Below are 16,282 nucleotides of genomic sequence, written 5' to 3'. Positions count from 1 at the left end.
ATAGCCCATTATATATACATACAACACATCTTCTTTATCCATTCATCTGTCAATGGACATCTGGGCTCTTTCCAGAGTTTGGCTATTGTGGAACAAACATTGGGGTGCAGGTGCCCTTTCGGATCACTACATTTTTATCTTTGAGGTAAATATCTAGTACTGCAATTGTTGGGTCATAGGGTAGCTCTATTTTTAACTTTTTGAGGAACCTCCATACTGCTTTCCAGAGTGGCTGCACCAGCTTACATTCCCACCAACAGTGTAAGAGGGTTCCCCTTTCTCTGCATCCTCACCAATGTTTGTTGTTTCCTGACATTAATTTTAGCCATTCTGACTGGTGTGAGGTGATATCTCATTGTGGTTTTGATTTGTATTTCCCTGATGCCGAGTGATGTGGAGCATTTTTTCATGTGTCTGTTGGCCATTTGGATGTCTTCTCTGAAGAAATGTCTGTTCATGTCTTCTGCCCATTTCTTGACTGGATTTTTTGTTTTTTGGGTGTTGAGTTTGAGTTCTTTATAGATCTTGGATACTAGCCCTTTATCTGATAAAACATTCACAAATATCTTCTCCCATTCTGTAGGTTGACTTTTGGGTTCGTCGACTGTTTCCTTTGCTGTGCAGAAGTTTTTATCTTGATGAAGTCCCAACAGTTCACTTTTGGTTTTGTTTCTCTTGCCATTGGAGATGTGTCTAGCAAGAAGTTGCTGTGGCCAATGTCAAAGAGGTTGCTGCCTGTGTTCTCCTCTAGGATTTTGATGGTTTCCTGTCTCACATTTAGGTCTTTCATCCATTTTGAATTTATTTTTGTATATGGTGTAAGAAAGTGGTCCAGTTTCATTCTTCTGCATGTGGCTGTCCAATTTTCCTAACACCATTCGTTGAAAAGACTGACTTTTTTCCATTGGATATTCTTTCCTGCTTTGTCGATGATTAGTTGACCATAGAGTTGAGGGTCCATTTCTGGATACTTTATTCTGTTCCATTGATCTATGTGTCTGTTTTGGTGCCAGTACCATACTGTCTTGATGATGAAAGCTCTGTAATAGATATTGAAGTCCCGCATTGTGATGCCACCAGCTTTGTTTTTCTTTTTCGACATTCCTGTGGCTATTCAGGGTCTTTTCTGGTTTCTTACAAATTTTAGGATTATTTGTTCTAGCTTTGTGAAAAAAGCTGATGGTATTTTGATAAGGATTGCATTGAATGTATAGATTGCTCTGGGTAGCATAGACATTTTAATTGTATTTGTTCTTCCAGTCCATGAACATGGAATGTTTTTACATTTTTTTGTGTCTTTCTCAATTTCTTTCTGAGTATTCTATAGTTTTCAGAGTACAGATCCTTTGCTTCTTTGGTTAGGTTTATTTCTAGGTATCTCATGGTTTTTGGTGCAATTGTAAATGGGATCGACTCCATAATTTCTCTTTCTTCTGTCTCATTGTTAGTGTATAGAAATGCAACCGATTTCTGTGCATTGATTTTATATCCTGCTATGTTGCTGAATTGCTGTATGAGTTCTAGCAATTTTGGGGTGGAGTGTTTTGGGTTTTCCACATAAGGTATCATGTCATCTGTGAAGAGTGAGAATTTGACTTCTTCTTTGCCAATTTGAATGCCCTTTATTTATTTTTGTTGTCTGATTGCCGATGCTAGAACTTATAGTACTATGTTGAACAACAGTGGTCCAGTACTATTTCTTGAAATGACTCTCTTTCCCATGAATCTTTTTTCAAAATATACCCTTACCTTCCTTATTGCCAGAAGCTGCACTCCATTCCCCTCCTAAGCCGGCTCCTCACTGATATCCTCCCTCTGGTCTCATGAGATCTCCCTGCAAAGTGGAGCCTCTTTAGGGAGGACCTTATTTCCATCAGTGCTGTAACAGTGGTGGGAGGGCATAAAGGCACTCAGAGTTAAACAGAAGTTTCAGCTGTTTATTCCTACTTCCCTAAAATGAAACCGTTTTGGCATGACAGGTGTGTGTCTGTGCATGATGTGTGTGATGTCTATGAATTTCCCGCAGACAGACCGGATCTTATCACCATAGGTGTCAAGCATGGTGGCAGGCATATGGTGGTATCAAGGAGATGGCAGTGGGATAAATGGAAGTGTAAATCAAGAAAGGTTTTGTCCAGGGCCTTACTGAAGCTCACATCCTTAGTGATGCCTGTACCTTCTCAACCACCAAAAATAAATGAGGCTTAGCCTAAAGGACTTGTTCTTGGGTTTAAAGCTCCTTGAGGAAGGCATTCTTCTCTCTTATTGTGTCTGCAGAACCCAGCTTAATACCTGGTCCTGACAAATCATTATGCTAGTTGAAGTGGGTTGAATGGCTTAAATTTGACTGAATAATGGCTTATGGTTCTTCTTTATTTTCTCAGTGAGTACCTTTTTGAGTATGACGTCAATACTATCAATGTGGAGTTGTAAATTCTACCTTCCAGCTATTTTTGAAAATTCAAAGAAGTATTTGACCTTTTGTAGTCTCCTGATGCCCTGTCATTCTCCAAGTCTCCTCCTATCACCAACAGCATCTACCGCTACTCCTCAGGCTCCAGGTGTCTTGTAGGGTTCCTTCCCGGTTGCAACAGTATTCACATCCTCCATCTCCAAGAAAGTACAGTTTGCTAGTTGGATTCCCTCTCTTTTTTCTGGAGTTTATCATAATCCTCTCAGGGAACGTGAAAATTCAAGGAAATTGCTTTATCTTCAGATTTAAAAAAATGTCCCACTGCTACGTAAACAGTCTTCTTTCTTTTTGATCCCAACTTGTTGTAAGAAATACATTGTAATAATGAAATGGGAAAGTGTTTATGATGATGAATTAAGTGAGAAAAAAACCCAACATGTTATAAAGCAGAATATATGGTATGATTTTAAATTTGTTAAGAAAAAAAAGAAGACCAAAGAAATATATTTTGGTAAACATAGAAAAAAACGAAATGTTATTCTCACATCAGTTATTGCTTAGTGGTTTATGGTATTTAGGATATTAATGATTTTAATTTTATGCTGTATTCTTTATACTTTTTTGCATCATTTATAAAATTAACATGATTTATTTTAAAAGTCAGGAAAACACTATCTTTTTGTTTATTGTCCTAAGTGTAGATCATAAGCTGTCTGAAGAGAGTATGATGGAGACTACCAAAATGCATTCTCTCCTAATAATAGGATTAAGGTTGGCACATGGCTGAACTGTACTTCCCAGCCTTCCTTGCCCTTAGACATGGCCATACAATCACAGTGGCATGGGAACCAAAGTAGTGCATGCCACTCACAGGTTGTCACTTTCCCGGTTTGCTGATGGGATGCAGATGACAACAAGACTTTAAAGGACAAAGTAACTTGTGTTCCTGAATCACTACCTGAGGGAGAACCACCTGCCCACTTGAGTAAGTGTTGTAGGAAATAACCTTAATGGAAGCTTTGTTTACTCATCTCTGTTTCTCCAGAGTCTAGCTGGGATCTAGCACAGAATAGATGCTCAGAGTTTGTTGATTAGAACTGAACGTTGACTTTCCTGGTATCTTTGTCACAAAGTTATAAATAAAATATGTATCCTTAACTTATCTCAATTTTATTACACAGAGTTAATAAAATACTATGTCATGTAAAATGTGAGAGGCTTGCAACAGCATGTTTCCACTTCCTCATCTTTTGTGGGACTGCTGTCATATATTTCTTGTAGTTATGGTATAAACTCCAAAGTACAGTGTTACTTTTTTTGTTTTAAACTGTCCTAGTGTTTTAATGAAATTAAAGTAAGAAACAGTAACTAGTTTGATTATATTTGCCATTACTAGGGCTCTTCTTGTCTTCTTGTTGATCCACATTTCCTTCCGGTATCTTTTCCCTTCAGCCTCAAAGACTTCCTTTAGAATTTTTTTTTTTAAGATTTTATTTATTCATTTGAGAGACAGAGCACAAGCAGGGGGAGCGGCAGAGGGAGAAGGAGAGGCAGGCTCCCCATTGAGCAGGGAGCCCAACTCATGGCTCAATCCCAGGACCCCAGGATCATGACCTGAGCTGAAAGCAGATGCTTAACAGACTGAGCCACCCAGGTGCCCCCCTTTAGAATTTCTTGTAGTACAAGTCTTCTGGAGATGAATGATTTCAGTTGTCATTAATCTGAAAATAACTTAATTTCATTCTCATTTTTTAAGGATTTCATAGACTAAAGAGTTATGTGTTACCAGTTTCTGGTTTTCTTCTTTTAACATGATAGAGATATTTTCCTGTTGTCTTATGACTTCCATTTTTTCCTGACAAAACATCTGTCCAAGGTTGTGTTTTTGTTCCCTTGTATGTAATACTAGTTTTCTCTGTTCTAAGATAACCTTTTCTTTTTCAACGTTAGGAGTTTGACTCTAATGTCCCTAAGTGTGGGTTTCTTTCCACTGTGTTATGCTTGGGACTTAATAAGCTTATTGTATCTGCAACTTGCTACTTTTCAACAAACTTTAGAAATTTCAAACATTATTTCTTCAAATACTTTACTCTTCTCTCTCTCTTCTTTCCTTCTGCAACTTCAGTTACACATCTATTATGCCATTTGGTATTGTCCCAAAGGCTACTGAGTGCATGTTTATTTTTCTTCAATCTTTTCTTCTCTTTCAGATTGAATAATTTCTATGGATTGGTCTTCAAATTCATTATTATTATTATTATTATTATTATTATTATTATTGCAGTCACCATTCTGTTGTTGGCCATCAGTAAAATTTTCATTTCAAATGTACTTTTTGGTTCTAAAATTTACATTGTTTTGTCCTTCTCTTATTTTATTATTTAACACATACTGTGTTACATTAGTTTCTGGTGTACAATATAGTGATTCAACACTTCCATACATCTCCCAGTGCTCATCACAGTAAGTGCACTCCTTAATCCCCATCACCTATTTAACCCAACCTCCCACCCTCCCACCCCTCTGGTAACCATCAGTTTGCTCTAAAGAGTCTATTTCTTGGTTTGCCTCTTTCTTTTTTTTCCCCTTTGCTTGTTTGTTTTGTTGCTTGTTTGTTTTGTTTCTTAAATTTCACATATGAGTGAAATCATATGGTATTTGTCTTTCTCTGACTGACTTGTTTCACTTAGCATTTTACTCTCTAACTCCATCCATGTCATTGCAAATGATAAGATTTCACTCTTCGTTATGGCCAGATAATATTCCATTGCATACTTATACCACATCTTCTTTATCCATTCATCTATTGATGAATACTTGGGCTACTTCCATAATTTGGTTATTGTAAATAATGCTACTATAAACATAGGGGTGTGTGTACCCCTTTGAATTAGTGTTTTTGTATTTTTGGGGTAAATACCCAGTAGCGTGATTACTGGATCCAGGGTAGTTCTGTTTTTAACTTTTTGAGGAACCTCCATACTGTTTGCTACAGCGGCTGCGCCAGTTTGCATTACCACCAATAGTGCCAGAGGGTTCTTTTTTTTCCACATCCTCACCAACACTTGTTGTTTTTTGTGTTTTTTATTTTAGCTATTTTGACAGATGTGAGGTGATATTTCATTGTAGTTTTGATTTGCATTTTCCTCATGATGAAGGATATTGAGCATCTTTGCATGTGTCTGTTGGCCATCTGGATGGATGTCTTCTTTGGAGAAATGTCTGTTCATTTCTTCTGCCCATTTTTAAATAGGATTATTATTATTATTATTATTATTATTTTGGTGTTGATTTGTGTAAGTCCTTTATATATTTTGGGCACTAACCCTTTATTTGATATGTAATTTCCAAATATCTCCTTACATTCAATAGGTTGCCTTTTAGTTTTGTTGATTGTTTCCTTTGCCATGTAGAAACTTCTTATTTTTATGTAGCCCCAATAGTTTATTTTTACCTTTATTTCCCTTGCCTCAAGAGACATATCTAGAAAAATGTTGCTATGGCTGGTGTCAGAAACCTTACTGCCTGTGCTCTCTTCAAGGATTTTTATGGTTTTAAGTCTCACATTTAGGTCTTTAATCCATTTTGAATTCATTTTTCTGTATAGTGTAAGAAAGTGGCTCAGTTTCATTCTTTTGCATGTAGCTGACCAGTTTTCCCAGCACCATTTGTGGAAGAGACTGTCTTTTTCCTATTGGATGTTCTACATTCCAATCTTCTTATGTTTTCCATTTATTTGCTGAAATTTCCTGCCTTGCAATTATTATGACTATCTTTTCTTTTTAAGTCCTTGAATATATTTCTAATAGCTGCTTTAAAAGTCCCTGGGTGATACTTCCAACATTGGGTTCATCTTGGGGTCTGTTTGTATTGACAGTTATTTTTCTTGTTATAGGTCACATTTTTCTATTTCTCCAGATTTCTACTAATTTTAGTCATATGCTAGAGAGTGTAGATGTTACACTGAAGGGATGCTGCATTATGTTTTCTTCCATTAAAAGATGATGAGTTTTGTTCTGGTTGGCAGTTTAACTACTGGAATCTCCTTTTGGTTCTGCCAGGTTTGCTTTCATTATTTGTTAGGACTTTTCTATTTCAGTTTTGAACTTGTCCCTAGTTCTTGGCTCCTGCTCTAGGGTGCAGTTCTTACTTCTCGTGTGGTCTTCCTGGACTGTAAGATAAATTCTCAACATGCTCAGTGAAGTCTTTCCAATCTGAATGGGATGTAATTCTAACCTTCCTAACGCTGCCCAATCTCTGCTACCTCCATTCAGTTCCCAGCCTTGGAGAAGGTGATCTAGGTCTTTTGAAATCTTACCCCATACATGCACAGGCAACCCTTGGCCAAGGACACACATGATGAGTTCCCACAAAACAGATTCTTCTCAGGACTCTGCCCTGAACATTCCAGCCCCTTCCGTCTTACACATTTTTAGCTCAGGGCGATTATTGCCCCTGGGCCTCCGCATGCTTGCACCTTGTCAGGAAGTAGCCATAGGCAGAAAGCCAGGGCAACTGTGGGGCTCACCTTTTGTGTTTTTTTTCCCAAGGACTGTTGTCTTCTGCTTTGCTACTCAATGCAGGAAACAGTTGTCTTATATATTTAGAGTTACTTTCAGTGGGAGGGTATGTTCTGTAACAGTTACGTTGTCATAAATGGAAGCAGAAGTATAATTGCTATTTTTGGACATTTTAGAAAAAAATCACAGAATCTCACATTTCCCTTCAATAAAAATACACATGTACATGAACAGTTCATAGTTCCCTGGCTGCTTCAGTGTCCGAGCATGGCCAAGTGTCTCAGTAATAACAACTCATACTCTTACAGCTCTTTCTAGTGTTTAAAAACCCACTTGCAAATATTACTTGATTTGTTCCTATGACATCACAGTCGTTCAATCCCACAAAGAAGAAACAACGTAAAGATGTTAACTGTTTTAGTACAGTAGTGACAATTTCAACTGAGATTTTCAACCCAGGAGCCCAGCCTCTAACAACCTATCCTCTTCAGTCACCAAAAGAACTTCTCTCCTTCCTGGGGAAGGGTCTTATCCCAGCTGCCCAGAAAATTAACGTTTCTTTCCACACAGTGGTGCACAGTATACCGCATCATGGATCTTGGAAATAGTATAAGCAGAGATTTTAATTAGTTGCTTTAAAAACATTGGTGCCCATTCCTGCCTGACAAGGTGATTCTTGTGCTGCTGTATGCACTGTGGTATGTCTCAGGGTGACCCCACGTTGCCCCTCCTGTGCTTCCGGGTTTCCAGCTTCCAGTGTAGCTTCCTTTGTACCCATGAAATGAAAGCTTCAAGTAAGCATGCCAGTACCTCTGCCCTCTCTGGGGAATGGGCTTGGGGTCAGCAGGGGCATATGGCCTAGGGCTTAAACTGGACAGTTCTCCCATTTTGGCTGCTGTCTCCTGGCACATTCACACTGGCAAGAGTTGAGTTTTGTTATAACTGTGTTTTCATTTTTGAACCAATGTCAGAGCCTTTTTGCCTCCCATAAGAAAGGATGTTGCCCCTCACTTCTAGTTACTTATGAATGGTCAGTTGGTTGTGAACTAGGAACAGGAGATGAGCTAGCTTGTAAGGATCAGGCATTCATGCTACCCACCGCTTTTGCTCATGTGGCACAGGGAGGTATTGTGTTTGGGTGGACATGCTGGCTGATGCTACAGGGATGATGTTGTGGATAGGTGATATGAAATGATTCAAGTGAATATACCTGAAGGAAAGAGCATTGTGTTGCTGAGTTTCAGAGGACCTCATACTATTATTTAAACTTTTATTTCATCATGACTTCAATGTTACCCACAGCTGGCCATCTAACACTGGAGGACTCCTTTGGTCAGTAGTACAACAGAAGTCTGAGGATGCAGGAGGAAGGAATCCAAGTGAAAAGCTCTCTCTGGGCCTGAGAGAGAGGAGGCTGATGACCCCATGCAGTGTCCATGGATGCACTTCAGACGCATCTCTAACTAAATTCACCTAAGCACCACTATTGTCTGTGTTTTACCAGAGGTTCAAGGGGAAGTCCAGCTGGACAGCACAGGGCTAAATTGTGTGTCCACTATTCACTAGCTTTTCCTCTTTGTCCTTGGCCCCAGCCAGCAGTGCTTGACCACTGAGCATACTGCCCTCAGGGGCCTTTCTACAGGGCCCGAGTCATCCACCAGAACTCAGGCAGTTCTGTTAATGTCTGGGTAATGGGCAGAAGCAGGCATTTGCTGACTCTCCACTTCTGCTTTCTCCAGGAAATGAGCAGAAACGCAGCTCAAGTGATTCATAGTGAAACATTTTTGGAGACTAACAATGCTGGCTGAATCCTCTTCCCCCAGGCCTGAGGGGCTTTGGCTGGGGCTGGGGGCACCCATGCCACCTGACGTCTGCAGGCCCTGACCACCACACCTCTGGGTAGGTCACCTTGTTCTCGGCCAGGCCATGCCGGGCCAGAGGTGGGCATGGAGGTCCTGTCTGTCAGGGAGGGGCCTACTGGCCGCCTCCAGGAAAGCTGGGCATGGGAGCACACATGACAACCAGTGCCTGATCTGGGCTTGTGGATGTGGGAGAGGAGGTGGGCTGATGAGCAGGAAGTGTGTGCCGGATGGGCGGTGCAGGTGGTGGGGGCCGCTCAAAAGCCTGGGTCTGCTGGGGTGTCTCTCACTGCGGGAGTTTGCTGGGCCAGGCTGCACTCCAGCTTCATTCCTCATCCTCCTCCCTCAGGTCAAGCCCTTCCTCACGCTTCTGCTAAGGAAGGTGACGTGCCACACCTGGGAGAGGCTGGATGTGGGCCTGTCTGTGCTAAATCCCAGGGATGGAGGGAGGAAGATCACTGTGAGCCCCCCCTGCCCAGCCCCCACACGGGCCTCTGAAGGGTGTTGAGCCGCGTGGGCCACTTCAGCCCATTCACCAAGAGAGCTAGCTCTGTCCAGGTCCAGTGGTCATTCCCGCGGGTCTGGTAAGTAGGTGCCTCTTCGGGCCTCCCTTTCCTCGTGAATTACCACATCAAGCCCTAGAAACGCCAGCGTTATCTGAATAAGCAGGACCACATGGCTCACAGAGAATCTGCTTTTCTCTTCTGAAATCATACCTTAGAGAACACTGAACCAATCCTTTGTCCCAACTTCTCTCAAGTGATGAGGAGCTAATCCAGCAACTCGGGATTTTATGTATTATTCTTTCCAAGGATATTTCGATGTGGACATGATATTCTGCAAAAACACCCATTCAATTATTTGAGAAACACTTATGGAGAGCCACTTCCTGCCAGCACTGTTAAAGGCCTTGGGGCCAGTGGACGGGCCCAGTGCTGCTTGGTGCAGTGGGCTGGGGAGCAGGCGGTTGGGAGCAGGGGTTCGGGAGGCCGGGAATGTGTGCGCCTTCTGGGTGGAGCCGTGAAGGAAGGGAGGGTCTGAGCCCTGTGATTCTTGAGAAGCATTCTCGGGCAGGGGAATAGAGAATGTCAAGGTGCAGTGCAAGGAGGCCTGGTGGGGGCCAGCAGGGCAGAGGTGGTGAGGGGCAGGCTGGGTAACCCAGCCAGAGAGGGATGTCACGGGGTCAGGTGAGGGAGGGCCTTCCTGTTCAGCGTGAGGACGTGGGCTGTACTCCCCCAGACTTAGGCAACTTCTAAACGGTGAGTAAGTAGGAAAGAAAATTTAGAAACAGCATATAGGGTATAAGAAATATCACCTAGGTGTTTCGTTTTGTTTTTTAAATCGTCAGCACCTTTGAGGTCCTTCATAGGCTTAGCTTCTCCCTCTCCCGTCAGAGAATTTGGTTGTCCAGAATTTGGGGCTTATTGATCCCTTGCTTTTCTTTATAGTTTTGCTTCATATATTTAAATTGCTAAATATGTGTTATTTAGTTTTGCATGTTTTTTGGACTTTGTAAATAGGCATTAAATATCCTTTAAGACTTGCTTCATTTGCTCCACATTATGGTTCTGGAATTCCTTCATATTGTTGCATGTGCTTCTAATTCATTCATGTTTACTACTTGTTGTATATAAATATATCTCAATATATTTCCCCAAGTTAATTCTGGTGGGCACTTGGGATTTTTTTTTAGGTTTTTGTTTTTCTCTTATAAGCTGTCAAGTGCTCCAGCACTAGAACGTATTGCTAGGACTCCACTTGTGCATATATCCCGGGGTACTTGTGCAAGAATTCCCTAAGGTATATGCCCTGGAAGTGGAATTGGTAGGTTTACATATCTTCACCCCGCTGGATGATACCAAATTGCTTTCTAAACCAGTTGTAACATTTTACCCACCCATCAGCAATACGTTTAAGTTTCTGTTGCTCCACATCCTCACCAACATTTGATATTGCTGGAGTTTTAATTTTTGCCAATCTAGTGAAAATGACAATCTACCTAGGTTTTTAATTTGCATTTCCTGAATTACTAAGGTTGGGCATCTCTTTATATGCTTATTGGCTATTGTGGATTACTTTTCCTGTTCAAATCTTTTGTCCATTGCTCATTGGCATCATCTGTCTTTTCTACCCTACTGACTTTCTATAATTTAATACATATTTGGATATTAATCCCTTGTCAGATATGTATATTATATTTTTCTCTTGTTCATGCCTTGTCTCATTACATCCTTTGCAAGTTCTGCTAATCTAATTTCTTAATCTCAAATGAGCTTCATTTATCCATACCTTCTTTTGTGATATACGTGTGTTATCTAAGAAATTCTTTTCCACTATGAAGTCATAAAATTATTCTCTTACATTATTATTTTCTTTTATAATTTTGCCTCTTATATTTAAGTATTTTGTCCCATCTAAAAATGATTTTTCTGTATGGTATGAGATAAAGGGTAATATTTTATTTTATTTTGTTTTTCCCATATGGATAGCCAAGAGTGTTAGCTCCATTAATTAAAAAGGCCATTCTTGGGCACCTGGGGCCTCAGTCGGTTAAGCATCTGCCTTCGGCTCAGGTCATGATCCCACGGTCCTGGGATCGAGTCCTGCATCAGCCTCCCTGTTCGGCAGGGAGTCTGCTTCCCCCTCTCCCCCTCTCTCCACTTGTGCTCACTCTCTCTCTTAAAAATAAATAAATAAATAAATAAAAATAAAAAAAAATAAAAAGGCCATTCTTCAGCCACTGATCTATACTAGCTCAGTTGTAAATCAAGTTGTCATGTATATGAAGGTCTGTTTCTGGGCTCTCTATTCTGTCCACTGGTTTATCCTTTTGACAGTACTATGTAATGATTTATTCTAGGCTTATAACAAATTTTGATATCTGAAAAGAATCTATTTTTTTCTTCTTCCGTTCTGTCTTGACATTCTTGGTACGTTCTTCCTTCATATGAATTTTAGAAAGAGTTTATCAGACTCTACAAAAAAGCTATGTTCAGGTTTGATTGAAAGTGCAATTAGGAGAGATATATTGTCTTTATGAAAATGACTCCTCCAATTCATGAACATGGTTTATATCCCCATTTATTTAGACGTTCTTTAAAATATTTAAATAACATTTTATAATTTTCCCTATAAAATAGTGCATATTTTGTTTAGAGTTATTCCTAAGTGGTGTATATTTTTATACCATTTTAACTGTCACTAAAATATGTATTTCTGACTTGCTGATGTATGCTTGCATTTTAAAGAAGAATCATTTTAGCTGTTCTATGGGTAGCAAAGGAAGAAGCAAGACTATCAGTTAAAAGGATGTTGTACTAATTCAGGCTAGAGGTATTGATGGCTCATTCCAAAGTGATAGTAGAGATAATAAGGGGCGCCTGGGTGGCTCAGTTGGTTAAGCAGCTGCCTTTGGCTCAGATCATGATCCTGGAGTCCCAGGATCGAGTCCTGCATCGGGCTCCCCGCTCAGCGGGGAGTCTGCTTCTCCCTCTGACCTTCCCCCCTCTCATGTACTCTCTCTCTCTCATTCTCTCTCTCAAATAAATAAATAAATCTTTCAAAAAAAAAAGAAGTGTCAGAGTGCTGAGGTTCTAGATACCTTCTGAGTGTGAAATTTGTTGATGTTTTAGTGTAGTATGTGGGAGAGGGAAGTTGAAAATGACTCCAGAGCAGCAGGAAGAATGGAATTGTCACATTTTGAGCTAGGTCAAGGGGTAGAAGGAATATATTTACAAAGTGGTGGTTATTCCAGAATGTAGGTTTGAACAGATAAAGGTAGAGATGTATATTAGACACCAAGTGTAGAAATGAAGTCTCGGCACCCCCTGTCCCCGTGTGACCCTCATGGTAGAAAAGTAAGACAGCCTGGTCACCTGGAGGGTAGAGGGGGGATATCTTATGCAGCAGGGAAAGAAGGAAGATGAGCTCCTTAGAGTTCTTGAGCCACACTATAGAGCTTTTAAAAATTTTTTATTTATATTTATTTATTTATTGCCAAGTGGGGACGTGCATTTATTTCCATTTGTTATGCAAACCATCAAAATACATGGGCATTTTGCAACTGAAATGATGTTTCCAGGCAACACTCATAAGCCCTTGGTTGATGGCCCCATTTGAAGCATCTGCACACCTGTTAGAAGCTACATCTCAGAGTCTAGACCTGTACTAACACAGAAACCTCGAACCACACCTGAAATACAGCCAGTCTAAACTGAGATGTGCTGTAAGTGTAAAATGCACATCAGATATCAAAGACGTTACAGACAACAAGAAAAAGGAATGTGAACTAATTGATACTTAAGAATATTGATTGCATATTGAAATGATAATATTTTGGATACACTGGGTTAAATAAAATATATTTTAAAAATATATTTGAATAAATGGCTTAATTAATTTCGGCTCCTTACTTTTACTTTTTAAATGTGGTTACCAAAACAATTTTAAGTTACGCATGTGGCCTGAATTTGTGGCTGGCTTTGTATTCCTTCTGGGCAGTACCCTTCAGAGGTACTTCATGTTCCATGGCCAGAGGCTTTTGTGGGAAACACAGCTCAAGAAGGATGCGAAGCCAGAGAAGTGAAAAGCCACTTGTCCCAAATAATTCCAGGGAGAAAGAAAGTATGGAGGGAGGGTAAGAGGAATGGATTTAGTACTTAAAATAAAGCAGACACTGGGTAGGGCCCTGGTATTTGCCATCTTATTTAATCCCCGCAAGGAGCTCAGTTTCGTTACTCCCATTTTACAGATGAGGAAATGGAGGCTCAGAGAAGTAAGGTCCTTCATCCTCAGACAGTAAGTGATTCAGCTGGGATTTGAACTTAAAGCCTGTGCACTTTGAATTAGGTGCCACCACCACTGTGATTTGAGGAAACACTTCTGGAAAGGAATAGTCAAGGTTTGGCAGAAGTGTGAAAACTGCTCTTCCCCTTTAGCAAATGGTTCATCCTTTTTTTGAAAATTCATCTGTGCAGATAATTCACAAAAATATTGTGTGGGGATCCTTTTCATCCCAGCATTGCCCATAACAGCAGCAGAGACATCCCACGCATCCCGTGACTAGCGAGTGAGAGAGTCAATTATAGGCAACTGACCAAGAGCACACTTGTTGGTCATTAAACCTGATAATTTAAGGGAAAAGGCAACACAGCCTATGTTTATGATATGATGACGGACGACTGATACAATGAAACAGTTCATACATCAGTTATAAGTCAAATATACTACGGGAAAAGTAATATGCAGAAAAAAGGGAAATAGCTGTTACTTTTTGTGTTTTTAACATGATATTAATAATAACAGTAGTAATAACAATATCGCCCAAGTAGCACTCCAATATGGCTTTTTTAAAGGATAGGCACAAAATATAAAGAGATATATAAGCACAGATGAATAAAGATGCACACATGAAGAAACTGTTAGGGAGGCTGGTCAGAGCATATCAGGAGTCAGTAAGGTCGAAGCATGCTATAGTGAGCCCACAGCCTTCCTCCTTCCACTCTTTGGGTGGGAACCAGATGGAGGAGCGAGGGGCGGCTGGCTGGGAGATGGACGGACTAAACCAGGGCCCAATGACCCTGCTGCTCTTCCTGTGTTTCTGCCCAGAGCATGCAGAGCACCCCTCTGCTGGAGTGGTTGCGGGGGGTCGTCCACCTCCTTCATAGGTGCGTGAGGCTCTCACCTCTGTAGTGCATCCAGCGCACGTGCAGCAGCTGCAGGGGTGAGGGACGGGGTTGGGGGTGCCGGGGGGGAAGGGACTGCTGCCAGGAGGATCCAATCAGGATGGGCAAAAGTCCATATATTTAAAAGGGGAAAAAAACAAACGAAGCAGGGGCAGTACTCTGCAGTCAGAACACAGAGCCTTGTAACTTTTAGTGTGAGGGCGATCTGACTGCGACATCTGTCACCCCATTGATCGCCAGGGTTGATTCCACTGATCTGGCTGGCTAGGCGGGTGTCCCCTTCCTCCCTCACCACTCCATGCGCGTCCCTCCGGAAGCTGCGCGCTCGGTCGCAGAGGACGACCTTCCCTGATAGAGGAGGACCGTTCTTCGGTCAAGGGTATACGAGCAGCTGCGCTCCCCTGCTAGAACCTCCAAACAAGCTCTCACATACCTGCCTCCAGGAAACATTTAATTATGTAAATTAATGGGGGGAAGCTACCCCCCCCCGGAGTGATTCCACTGCTTCCCTTTGCAGAAGGGATCTCTCTCAGAATCTCCCATCTAAAACATTACCTTGGTTCCAAGAAATACTTCTTCCCTCACACAATTTAAGTGTCTGAATAGTCTCAATTTTGACATGTGTATTTAATGTGATGATGCCCTCCCCCCACACAATTAAATAATTGTGTCATTTTATCATTGATAGAAACTTGGAGTTGAGGAAATGTAGGAAAGAGAAAGAGAAAGTGTATTCATGAATAATGATCACACAAGGAAGAAAGTGTTGGGTGCTCCAGTTATTATAGGCGGTACATACTGATAAATTTGGGACTCACTTTTATTCTGCTTGACTCCCCACACGGTGTCGGGGCACAAGCTTTTCACAACCAGGCTCCCCCTTTCACCTGCCCCTGGAGGTGATCATAACCCTGAACACCTGGGTGTAATTACTAAGCGAGATCTTGTAGTGTGGATGTAGGATTGAAGACTGGGAAGTGCTGTCATTGAGGAAGTGGGGGGAGGGGGCCTAGGGAGGGAGGAATAGATAGGGGACGACCTGGTAAGGCTCACCCCAAATCCCAGAAATGCTGTGACCTAACAAAACCAGAGATAAGAGAACAAACCAGACCACCCTGCCCTGGGCGTCAGATGTGGGGTCTTTTCTGGTATTCACATTGTGACCACAAGAAATGACCAGACCCTAAAGAAGAAGTAAGCCATTAAAGATGTTATCACCAGTCCTTACTCAATGGTGCTATCAGTGGTAGAGACGTTAAAAAGATTTAAGTTCCCTGGTCAGTTTTCAATAAAAGACCAACCGTAAAAGCCCTCAGGGGCAACTTGTTTGGGATCCCTCTCACTCCTGAGAGATTTTGCTGTTTCCTTGCTTAATAAAATTCTATCACTTTGCTCACTCTCTTTTGTTCACGAGATTCGTTCTTCAACTCTGTGAGACAAGAACCTCGCTCTCCTGCTTCATTATGTGCTGGTAGTGACTACTTTCTAATCACAGGACAGCTCAGTGGTGCTGGGAGTTTGGAAGTTGGAAAGAAGAGGGTTGTTTCTCGGTTGGGGCATCAGGGATGCCTGGCCAAAGAGGCAGCCAGGAGCTGTGTTTGGAAGGTGACGAGACTGGGTTATGTGGAGCTAAAGGAGGGGCATCCCAGGGAGAGAATCCTGAGTAAAGGCAAAGGATCAGATTATGAGTAAACAGTTCATTTGGCCAGACCCCATTGGAGGTGCAGTGGGAAGTGAGGCAAGGAAGGAGGTTGGGCCACGTCATTGAGGGCCAAGAGCTTGACAGTGTTCCTTGGAAACATGGGG

The 16,282-nt window shown here is 41.5% G+C and overlaps 1 protein-coding gene across 8 annotated transcripts in view; it reads left to right on the top strand.

Moving 5' to 3' along the window:
- The first annotated feature begins 8,720 nt into the window (after positions 1-8,720).
- The window catches only part of WDFY4 (WDFY family member 4), a 295,199-nt gene continuing 287,637 nt past the window's right edge, over positions 8,721-16,282 (top strand). For 6 of the 8 annotated variants that reach the window (XM_028098639.2, XM_088020233.1, XM_088020234.1 and 3 more), the window contains exon 1: positions 8,721-8,832. The gene's annotated coding sequence lies outside the window, so the exon portion shown is untranslated. Of the gene's footprint in view, positions 8,833-9,097; positions 9,377-10,007; positions 10,052-16,282 lie in introns of those variants that run through there. The other 2 variants (XM_088020230.1, XM_088020231.1) reach the window with 2 other exon arrangements.

The sequence above is a fragment of the Eumetopias jubatus genome, unplaced genomic scaffold (assembly GCF_037043125.1).
Source record: "Eumetopias jubatus isolate StellerSeaLion01/CBP00866 unplaced genomic scaffold, mEumJub1_p1.0 scaffold_17, whole genome shotgun sequence".
In the NCBI taxonomy this organism is placed as follows: domain Eukaryota; kingdom Metazoa; phylum Chordata; class Mammalia; order Carnivora; family Otariidae; genus Eumetopias; species Eumetopias jubatus.
Note: the sequence above shows the minus strand (reverse complement) of the source record. Positions and strands in the feature narration are given on the sequence as shown.